The sequence below is a fragment of the Aquarana catesbeiana genome, linkage group LG09 (genome assembly GCF_042186555.1).
Source record: "Aquarana catesbeiana isolate 2022-GZ linkage group LG09, ASM4218655v1, whole genome shotgun sequence".
Lineage (NCBI taxonomy): Eukaryota > Metazoa > Chordata > Amphibia > Anura > Ranidae > Aquarana > Aquarana catesbeiana.
Genome location: NC_133332.1, coordinates 3,652,559 through 3,663,299, shown reverse-complemented (window position 1 = coordinate 3,663,299; position 10,741 = coordinate 3,652,559). Strand labels below are relative to the sequence as shown.

The window sequence follows — 10,741 nt, the reverse complement described above, 5'->3', positions numbered from 1 at the left end:
GAGTGGGGGTAGATTGGTGTTTGGGGGATCAGTATATGGAGGGTGGGGGTAGATCAGTGTTTGGGGGATCAGTATATGGGGGTGGGGGTAGATCGATGTTTGGGGGGGATCAGTATGTGGAGGGTGGGGGTAGATCAGTGTTTGGGGGATCAGTATATGGAGGGTGGGGGTAGATCAGTGTTTGGGGGATCAGTATATGGAGGGTGGGGGTAGATCAGTGTTTGGGGGATCAGTATATGGAGGGTGGGGGTAGATTGGTGTTTGGGGGATCAGTATATGGAGGGTGGGGGTAGATTGATGTTTGGGGGATCAGTATATGGAGGGTGGGGGTAGATTGGTGTTTGGGGGATCAGTATATGGGGGGTGGGGGTATATCGGTGTTTGGGGGATCAGTATATGGAGGGTGGGGGTAGATCAGTGTTTGGGGGGGATCAGTATATGGAGAGTGGGGTAGATTGATGTTTGGGGGATCAGTATATGGAGAGTGGGGGTAGATTGGTGTTTGGGGGATCAGTATATGGAGGGTGGGGGTAGATCAGTGTTTGGGGGATCAGTATATGGGGGTGGGGGTAGATCGATGTTTGGGGGGGATCAGTATGTGGAGGGTGGGGGTAGATCAGTGTTTGGGGGATCAGTATATGGAGGGTGGGGGTAGATCAGTGTTTGGGGGATCAGTATATGGAGGGTGGGGGTAGATTGGTGTTTGGGGGATCAGTATATGGAGGGTGGGGGTAGATCAGTGTTTGGGGGATCAGTATATGGAGGGTGGGGGGTAGATTGATGTTTGGGGGATCAGTATATGGAGGGTGGGGGTAGATTGGTGTTTGGGGGATCAGTATATGGGGGGTGGGGGTAGATCAGTGTTTGGGGGATCAGTATATGGAGAGTGGGGGTAGATTGGTGTTTGGGGGATCAGTATATGGGGGGTGGGGGTAGATCAGTGTTTGGGGGATCAGTATATGGAGAGTGGGGGTAGATTGGTGTTTGGGGGATCAGTATATGGAGGGTGGGGGTAGATTGATGTTTGGGGGATCAGTATATGGAGGGTGGGGGTAGATTGATGTTTGGGGGATCAGTATATGGAGGGTGGGGGTAGATTGGTGTTTGGGGGATCAGTATATGGGGGGTGGGGGTAGATCAGTGTTTGGGGGATCAGTATATGGAGGGTGGGGGTAGATCAGTGTTTGGGGGGATCAGTATATGGAGGGTGGGGGTAGATCGGTGTTTGGGGGATCAGTATATGGGGGGTGGGGGTAGATCAGTGTTTGGGGGATCAGTATATGGAGGGTGGGGGTAGATCAGTGTTTGGGGGATCAGTATATGGAGGGTGGGGGTAGATTGATGTTTGGGGGATCAGTATATGGAGGGTGGGGGTAGATTGATGTTTGGGGGATCAGTATATGGAGGGTGGGGGTAGATTGATGTTTGGGGGATCAGTATATGGAGGGTGGGGGTAGATCAGTGTTTGGGGGATCAGTATATGGAGGGTGGGGGTAGATTGGTGTTTGGGGGATCAGTATATGGGGGGTGGGGGTAGATCAGTGTTTGGGGGATCAGTATATGGAGGGTGGGGGTAGATCAGTGTTTGGGGGATCAGTATATGGAGGGTGGGGGTAGATCAGTGTTTGGGGGGATCAGTATATGGAGAGTGGGGGTAGATCGATGTTTGGGGGGGATCAGTATGTGGAGGGTGGGGGTAGATCGATGTTTGGGGGGGATCAGTATGTGGAGGGTGGGGGTAGATCAGTGTTTGGGGGATCAGTATATGGAGGGTGGGGGTAGATCAGTGTTTGGGGGATCAGTATATGGAGAGTGGGGGTAGATTGGTGTTTGGGGGATCAGTATATGGAGGGTGGGGGTAGATCAGTGTTTGGGGGATGAGTATATGGGGGTGGGGGTAGATCGATGTTTGGGGGGGATCAGTATGTGGAGGGTGGGGGTAGATCAGTGTTTGGGGGATCAGTATATGGAGGGTGGGGGTAGATCAGTGTTTGGGGGATCAGTATATGGAGAGTGGGGGTAGATTGGTGTTTGGGGGATCAGTATATGGAGGGTGGGGGTAGATTGGTGTTTGGGGGATCAGTATATGGGGGTGGGGGTAGATCAGTGTTTGGGGGGGATCAGTATATGGAGAGTGGGGGTAGATTGATGTTTGGGGGATCAGTATATGGGGGGTGGGGGTAGATCAGTGTTTGGGGGGATCAGTATATGGAGAGTGGGGGTAGATCGATGTTTGGGGGGGATCAGTATGTGGAGGGTGGGGGTAGATCAGTGTTTGGGGGATCAGTATATGGAGGGTGGGGGTAGATCGGTGTTTGGGGGATCAGTATATGGGGGTGGGGGTAGATGTGTTTCTCAAGGCGCACTGACGGGTCATGTTTTCAGGATTTCCATTATTTTGCTCAGGTGATTTGATCGCTTTCACTGCCTTAGTAATTACCACAGATGTTTCTTCTGAGGGAAATCCTGAAAACACGACCTGTCGGGGCGCCTTGAGGACTGGAATAGAGAAACATTGGTGTAGAGTAGAGTTGTCACCTCATCTCTTTAAACCTGAACACATATGAAATACTCAGGTTCCGGGGCTTATTAAGGTGATAATTAAACTCACTTGGTGCCTCATCTGTAGTAAATTCCCCTCAGATCCCGAGTAATTCTTATGTATTGGGGATTGAAGGGACGAGGTGACAACCCCAATAGAGAGGAATTTCGGAGACTTTGAAGGGATCTTCAGGTGGGAAAAGTTCCTCCTCCACTCCTGACTACAAGGACTCCACACAGGGATAGGACGAGGTATTGGGGGTGATGGGGGGGTATTAGGGGTGATGGGGGGGTATTGGGGGTGATGGGGGGTGTTAGGAGTGATGGGGGGTATTAGGGGTGATGGGGGGTATTGGGGGTGATGGGGGGGGTGTTAGGAGTGATGGGGGGTGTTAGGAGTGATGGGGGGGTATTGGGGGTGATGGGGGGTTATTGGGGGTATTGGGGGTGATGGGGGGAAATTGGGGGTGATGGGGGGGTTGGGGGTGATGGGGGGTATTGGGAGTGATGGGGGGTGTTAGGAGTGATGGGGGGTATTAGGGGTGATGGGGGGTATTGGGGGTGATGGGGGGGGGGTGTTAGGAGTGATGGGGGGTGTTAGGAGTGATGGGGGGGGTATTGGGGGTGATGGGGGGTTATTGGGGGTATTGGGGGTGATGGGGGGGTATTGGGGGTGATGGGGGGTATTGGGGGTGATGGGGGGTGTTAGGAGTGATGGGGGGTATTAGGGGTGATGGGGGGTATTGGGGGTGATGGGGGGGGGGTGTTAGGAGTGATGGGGGGTGTTAGGAGTGATGGGGGGGTATTGGGGGTGATGGGGGGTTATTGGGGGTATTGGGGGTGATGGGGGGGGTGTTAGGAGTGATGGGGGGGTATTGGGGGTGATGGGGGGTTATTGGGGGTATTGGGGGTGATGGGGGGGTATTGGGGGTGATGGGGGGGTATTGGGGGTGATGGGGGGGTATTAGGAGTGATGGGGGGTGAGTTGGAGAGACACCTGATTGGAGGGCATCATATTTGCCGGAGAGTCAGCCTGGGACGGTGATAACCCTGGGGGAGGAGGGGAGGAGGGGAGGAGGGGGGGTCGGGGGGTCCCATCTATAAATTGTCTATTTCCTTAGATTTTGATGATGTTTTCTGTTGCATTTTGTTTTGCTGCTAGAAATATTTTCTTTGTGTTTTTGCCTAAAGGAAAGGTGGGGGATCAGTGTATGGAGGGTGGTAGATCACGGCATAGTGGGATCAGCATATATAGAGGATTATTATATGGAGGGTGGGGGGTAGATCAGTGCATAGGGGGCAGTATATGGAGGGTGGGGGGTAGATCAGTGTATAGGGGGCAGTATATGGAGGGTGGGGGGTAGATCAGTGTATAGGGGGCAGTATATGGAGGGTGGGGGGGTAGATCAGTGCATAGGGGGCAGTATATGGAGGGTGGGGGGTAGATCAGTGCATAGGGGGCAGTATATGGAGGGTGGGGGGTAGATCAGTGCATAGGGGGCAGTATATGGAGGGTGGGGGGTAGATCAGTGCATAGGGGGCAGTATATGGAGGGTGGGGGGTAGATCAGTGTATAGGGGGCAGTATATGGAGGGTGGGGGGGTAGATCAGTGTATAGGGGGCAGTATATGGAGGGTGGGGGGTAGATCAGTGTATAGGGGGCAGTATATGGAGGGTGGGGGGTAGATCAGTGTATAGGGGGCAGTATATGGAGGGTGGGGGGTAGATCAGTGTATAGGGGGCAGTATATGGAGGGTGGGGGGTAGATCAGTGTATAGGGGGCAGTATATGGAGGGTGGGGGGTAGATCAGTGTATAGGGGGCAGTATATGGAGGGTGGGGGGTAGATCAGTGTATAGGGGGCAGTATATGGAGGGTGGGGGGTAGATCAGTGTATAGGGGGCAGTATATGGAGGGTGGGGGGTAGATCAGTGTATAGGGGGCAGTATATGGAGGGTGGGGGGTAGATCAGTGTATAGGGGGCAGTATATGGAGGGTGGGGGGTAGATCAGTGTATAGGGGGCAGTATATGGAGGGTGGGGGGTAGATCAGTGTATAGGGGGCAGTATATGGAGGGTGGGGGGTAGATCAGTGTATAGGGGGCAGTATATGGAGGGTGGGGGGTAGATCAGTGTATAGGGGGCAGTATATGGAGGGTGGGGGGTAGATCAGTGTATAGGGGGCAGTATATGGAGGGTGGGGGGTAGATGTATATGGAGGGTGGGGGGTAGATCAGTGTATAGGGGGCAGTATATGGAGGGTGGGGGGTAGATCAGTGTATAGGGGGCAGTATATGGAGGGTGGGGGGTAGATCAGTGTATAGGGGGCAGTATATGGAGGGTGGGGGGTAGATCAGTGTATAGGGGGCAGTATATGGAGGGGTGGGGGGTAGATCAGTGTATAGGGGGCAGTATATGGAGGGTGGGGGGTAGATCAGTGTATAGGGGGCAGTATATGGAGGGTGGGGGGTAGATCAGTGTATAGGGGGCAGTATATGGAGGGTGGGGGGTAGATCAGTGTATAGGGGGGGGCAGTGATATGGAGGGTGGGGGGTAGATCAGTGTATAGGGGGCAGTATATGGAGGGTGGGGGGTAGATCAGTGTATAGGGGGCAGTATATGGAGGGTGGGGGGTAGATCAGTGTATAGGGGGCAGTATATGGAGGGGTGGGGGGTAGATCAGTGTATAGGGGGCAGTATATGGGAGGGTGGGGGGGTAGATCAGTGTATAGGGGGCAGTATATGGAGGGTGGGGGGTAGATCAGTGTATAGGGGGCAGTATATGGAGGGTGGGGGGTAGATCAGTGTATAGGGGGCAGTATATGGAGGGTGGGGGGTAGATCACGGCATAGTGGGATCAGCATATATAGAGGATTAGTATATGGGGGAGGGGGTAGATCATTGTATAGGGGGATTAGTAAGTGGGGGGGCGGTGTTATGTAGTACAGTGCATTGGTTGGTGGGGATTTGTAGTACAGTGAATTTGGGGCGGAGTTCTGTGTGTATAGGGGAATTGGGGGCGGATTTCTATAGTACAGCGTATAGGGGGTGGGTTTGTTTAGTATAGGGGGCGGGGTCGTGCACTATAGGGGGCGGAGTTGTATGTGTGTATAGGGGCGGGGCTATGTAAAGTATAAGGGTGGAGTCTTTATAGGGGGCGGGGCAGTGTTATGTATAGGGGGCGGGGTCTTGTATAGTATAGGGGCGGTGTCATGTATAGGGGGCGGGGTGATATATAGGGGGGGGAGTTGTGTATAGGGGGGGTGTTATGTACAGGGGCGGAGTCTTCCATAGTATAAGGAGCGGGGTCATATATAGAGGGCGGGGTCTTGTATACTATAGGGGGAGGAGTCTTCTAATAGTACAGGGGGCGGGTATTATGTATAGGGGCGGAGTTGTGATGTACAGGGGGCGGGGTCTTGTATAGTATAGGGGCGGAGTTGTGATGTACAGGGGGCGGGGTCGTGTATAGTATAGGGGCGGAGTTGTGATGTACAGGGGGCGGGGTCTTGTATAGTATAGGGGCGGAGTTGTGTTGTACAGGGGGGCGGGGTCTTGTATAGTATAGGGGCGGTGTTATGTACAGGGGGCGGGGTCTTGTATAGTACAGGGGGCGGGGTCTTGTATAGTATAGGGGCGGAGTTGTGCTGTACAGGGGGCGGAGTCTTGTATAGTATAGGGGCGGTGTTATGTACAGGGGGCGGGGTCTTGTATAGTACAGGGGGCGGGGTCTTGTATAGTATAGGGGCGGAGTTGTGATGTACAGGGGGCGGAGTTGTGATGTACAGGGGGCGGGGTCTTGTATACTATAGGGGCGGAGTTGTGATGTACAGGGGGCGGAGTCTTGTATAGTATAGGGGCGGTGTTATGTACAGGGGGCGGGGTCTTGTATAGTACAGGGGGCGGGGTCTTGTATAGTATAGGGGCGGAGTTGTGATGTACAGGGGGCGGAGTTGTGATGTACAGGGGGCGGGGTCTTGTATAGTATAGGGGCGGAGTTGTGATGTACAGGGGGCGGAGTCTTGTATAGTATAGGGGCGGAGTTGTGATGTACAGGGGGCGGGGTCTTGTATAGTATAAGGGCGGAGTTGATGTACAGGGGGCGGGGTCTTGTATAGTATAGGGGCGGAGTTGTGATGTACAGGGGGCGGGGTCTTGTATAGTATAGGGGCGGAGTTGTGATGTACAGGGGGCGGGGTCTTGTATAGTATAGGGGTGGAGTTGTGATGTACAGGGGGCGGGGTCTTGTATAGTATAGGGGCGGAGTTGTGATGTACAGGGGGCGGAGTCTTGTATAGTATAGGGGTGGAGTTGTGATGTACAGGGGGCGGGGTCTTGTATAGTATAGGGGCGGAGTTGATGTACAGGGGGCGGGGTCTTGTATAGTATAGGGGCGGAGTTGATGTACAGGGGGGCGGGGTCTTGTATAGTATAGGGGCGGAGTTGTGATGTACAGGGGGCGGAGTTGTGATGTACAGGGGGCGGGGTCTTGTATAGTATAGGGGCGGAGTTGATGTACAGGGGGCGGGGTCTTGTATAGTATAGGGGCGGAGTTGTGATGTACAGGGGGCGGAGTTGTGATGTACAGGGGGCGGGGTCTTGTATAGTATAGGGGCGGAGTTGTGATGTACAGGGGGCGGAGTTGTGATGTACAGGGGGCGGGGTCTTGTATAGTATAGGGGCGGAGTTGTGATGTACGGGGGGCGGAGTTGTGATGTACAGGGGGCGGGGTCTTGTATAGTATAGGGGCGGAGTTGATGTACAGGGGGCGGGGTCTTGTATAGTATAGGGGCGGAGTTGTGATGTACAGGGGGCGGGGTCTTGTATAGTATAGGGGCGGAGTTGTGATGTACAGGGGGCGGGGTCTTGTATAGTATAGGGGCGGAGTTGATGTACAGGGGGCGGGGGTCTTGTATAGTATAGGGGCGGAGTTGTGATGTACAGGGGGCGGAGTTGTGATGTACAGGGGGCGGGGTCTTGTATAGTATAGGGGCGGAGTTGTGATGTACAGGGGGCGGGGGTCTTGTATAGTATAGGGGCGGAGTTGATGTACAGGGGGCGGGGTCTTGTATAGTATAGGGGCGGAGTTGTGATGTACAGGGGGCGGAGTTGTGATGTACAGGGGGCGGGGTCTTGTATAGTATAGGGGCGGAGTTGATGTACAGGGGGCGGGGTCTTGTATAGTATAGGGGCGGAGTTGTGATGTACGGGGGGCGGAGTTGTGATGTACGGGGGGCGGAGTTGTGATGTACAGGGGGCGGGGTCTTGTATAGTATAGGGGCGGAGTTGATGTACAGGGGGCGGGGGTCTTGTATAGTATAGGGGCGGAGTTGTGATGTACAGGGGGCGGAGTTGTGATGTACAGGGGGCGGGGTCTTTGTATAGTATAGGGGCGGAGTTGTGATGTACAGGGGGCGGGGTCTTGTATAGTATAGGGGCGGAGTTGATGTACAGGGGGCGGGGTCTTGTATAGTATAGGGGGCGGAGTTGTGATGTACAGGGGGCGGAGTTGTGATGTACAGGGGGCGGGGTCTTGTATAGTATAGGGGCGGAGTTGTGATGTACGGGGGGCGGAGTTGTGATGTACAGGGGGCGGGGTCTTGTATAGTATAGGGGCGGAGTTGATGTACAGGGGGCGGGGTCTTGTATAGTATAGGGGCGGAGTTGTGATGTACAGGGGGCGGAGTTGTGATGTACAGGGGGCGGGGTCTTGTATAGTATAGGGGCGGAGTTGTGATGTACGGGGGGCGGAGTTGTGATGTACAGGGGCGGGGTCTTGTATAGTATAGGGGCGGAGTTGATGTACAGGGGGCGGGGTCTTGTATAGTATAGGGGCGGAGTTGTGATGTACAGGGGGCGGGGGTCTTGTATAGTATAGGGGCGGAGTTGTGATGTACAGGGGGCGGGGTCTTGTATAGTATAGGGGCGGAGTTGATGTACAGGGGGCGGGGTCTTGTATAGTATAGGGGCGGAGTTGTGATGTACAGGGGGCGGAGTTGTGATGTACAGGGGGCGGGGTCTTGTATAGTATAGGGGCGGAGTTGTGATGTACAGGGGGCGGGGTCTTGTATAGTATAGGGGCGGAGTTGATGTACAGGGGGCGGGGTCTTGTATAGTATAGGGGCGGAGTTGTGATGTACAGGGGGCGGAGTTGTGATGTACAGGGGGCGGGGTCTTGTATAGTATAGGGGCGGAGTTGTGATGTACGGGGGGCGGAGTTGTGATGTACAGGGGGCGGGGTCTTGTATAGTATAGGGGCGGAGTTGATGTACAGGGGGCGGGGTCTTGTATAGTATAGGGGCGGAGTTGTGATGTACAGGGGGCGGAGTTGTGATGTACAGGGGGCGGGGTCTTGTATAGTATAGGGGCGGAGTTGTGATGTACGGGGGGCGGAGTTGTGATGTACAGGGGGCGGGGTCTTGTATAGTATAGGGGCGGAGTTGATGTACAGGGGGCGGGGTCTTGTATAGTATAGGGGCGGAGTTGTGATGTACAGGGGGCGGGGTCTTGTATAGTATAGGGGCGGAGTTGTGATGTACAGGGGGCGGGGTCTTGTATAGTATAGGGGCGGAGTTGATGTACAGGGGGCGGGGTCTTGTATAGTATAGGGGCGGAGTTGTGATGTACAGGGGGCGGGGTCTTGTATAGTATAGGGGCGGAGTTGTGATGTACAGGGGGCGGGGTCTTGTATAGTATAGGGGCGGAGTTGATGTACAGGGGGCGGGGTCTTGTATAGTATAGGGGCGGAGTTGTGATGTACAGGGGGCGGGGTCTTGTATAGTATAGGCGGAGTTGTGATGTACAGGGGGCGGGGTCTTGTATAGTATAGGGGCGGAGTTGATGTACAGGGGGCGGGGTCTTGTATAGTATAGGGGCGGAGTTGTGATGTACAGGGGCGGAGTCGTGTCGCACACATTGTATCCTCTCCGGGAAGCACACTCTCTCTCTCTCTCTCTCTCTCTCCTCTCTCTCTCGGATACAATGTATCGGATGTCTCGGATGGAGATCACGTGGTCGGTGTGCGGAGCTCGCAGTGCGCATGCTCAGTTCCCCTCCCCCCTCCAGTCTCAGGCCGGGGATTTCTCCTCTATTAACCCCTCCATGTCCGGATTCTCTCCCCTCCCCCCGATCACAGGGCCCCCCCATCCTGTGTTCCCCCTCCCCCATCCAGACCCCCCCCAGCACCGCCATCCCCTCCCCCTCCGGGCCGCACCTCCCCCCCTCCGGCCCGCGGGCCGCCCCCGGGCCTCTCCTACCTCCCCCCGGGCCGGATTCAGGGGCCCCTCCGGCTCCTCTCCGCTCCGATCCAGACAATGAAATCAGCCCGTCCGATCATCAATTCTCATCATGATCGTGACGTCACAGCAGACAGCGGCCAATAGGAGGCCGAGATCATCAGGGGCCTGACATTCCCGGGGGGGAGGGGGTATGGAGTCCATACTGGGGGAGGGGAACCTCCAATGTACGATATCCCCCCGATATCTCACCGATCTGTACATTATAGGAGGGGGAGGGGTGATATATGGAGAGATCTGTACATTATAGGAGGGGGAGGGGTGATATATGGGGAGATCTGTACATTATAGGAGGGGAGGGGGGATATATGGGGAGATCTGTACATTATAGGAGGGGGAGGGGTGATATATGAGGAGATCTGTACATTATAGGAGGGGGAGGGGGGATATATGGGGAGATCTGTACATTATAGGAGGGGGAGGGGGGGATATATGAGGAGATCTGTACATTATAGGAGGGGGAGGGGTGATATATGGGGGATATATGGGGAGATCTGTACATTATAGGAGGGGGAGGGGGGATATATGGAGAGATCTGTACATTATAGGAGGGGGAGGGGTGATATATGGAGAGATCTGTACATTATAGGAGGGGGAGGGGGGATATATGGAGAGATCTGTACATTATAGGAGGGGGAGGGGTGATATATGAGGAGATCTGTACATTATAGGAGGGGGAGGGGTGATATATGAGGAGATCTGTACATTATAGGAGGGGGAGGGGTGATATATGAAGAGATCTGTACATTATAAGAGGGGGAGGGGTGATATATGGAGAGATCTGTACATTATAGGAGGGGGAGGGGGGATATATGGGGAGATCTGTACATTATAGGAGGGGGAGGGGTGATATATGGAGAGATCTGTACATTATAGGAGGGGGAGGGGTGATATATGGGGGATATAT

General features: G+C 54.6%; 1 protein-coding gene across 3 annotated transcripts in view; it reads right to left on the bottom strand.

The window, feature by feature from the left end:
* HDX (highly divergent homeobox) overlaps window positions 1-9,938 on the bottom strand; it is a 115,079-nt gene extending 105,141 nt beyond the window's left edge. For all 3 annotated transcript variants that reach the window (XM_073598092.1, XM_073598093.1, XM_073598094.1), the window contains exon 1: window positions 9,796-9,938. The gene's annotated coding sequence lies outside the window, so the exon portion shown is untranslated. The remainder of the gene's footprint in view (window positions 1-9,795) is intronic.
* Window positions 9,939-10,741: the final 803 nt, after the last annotated feature.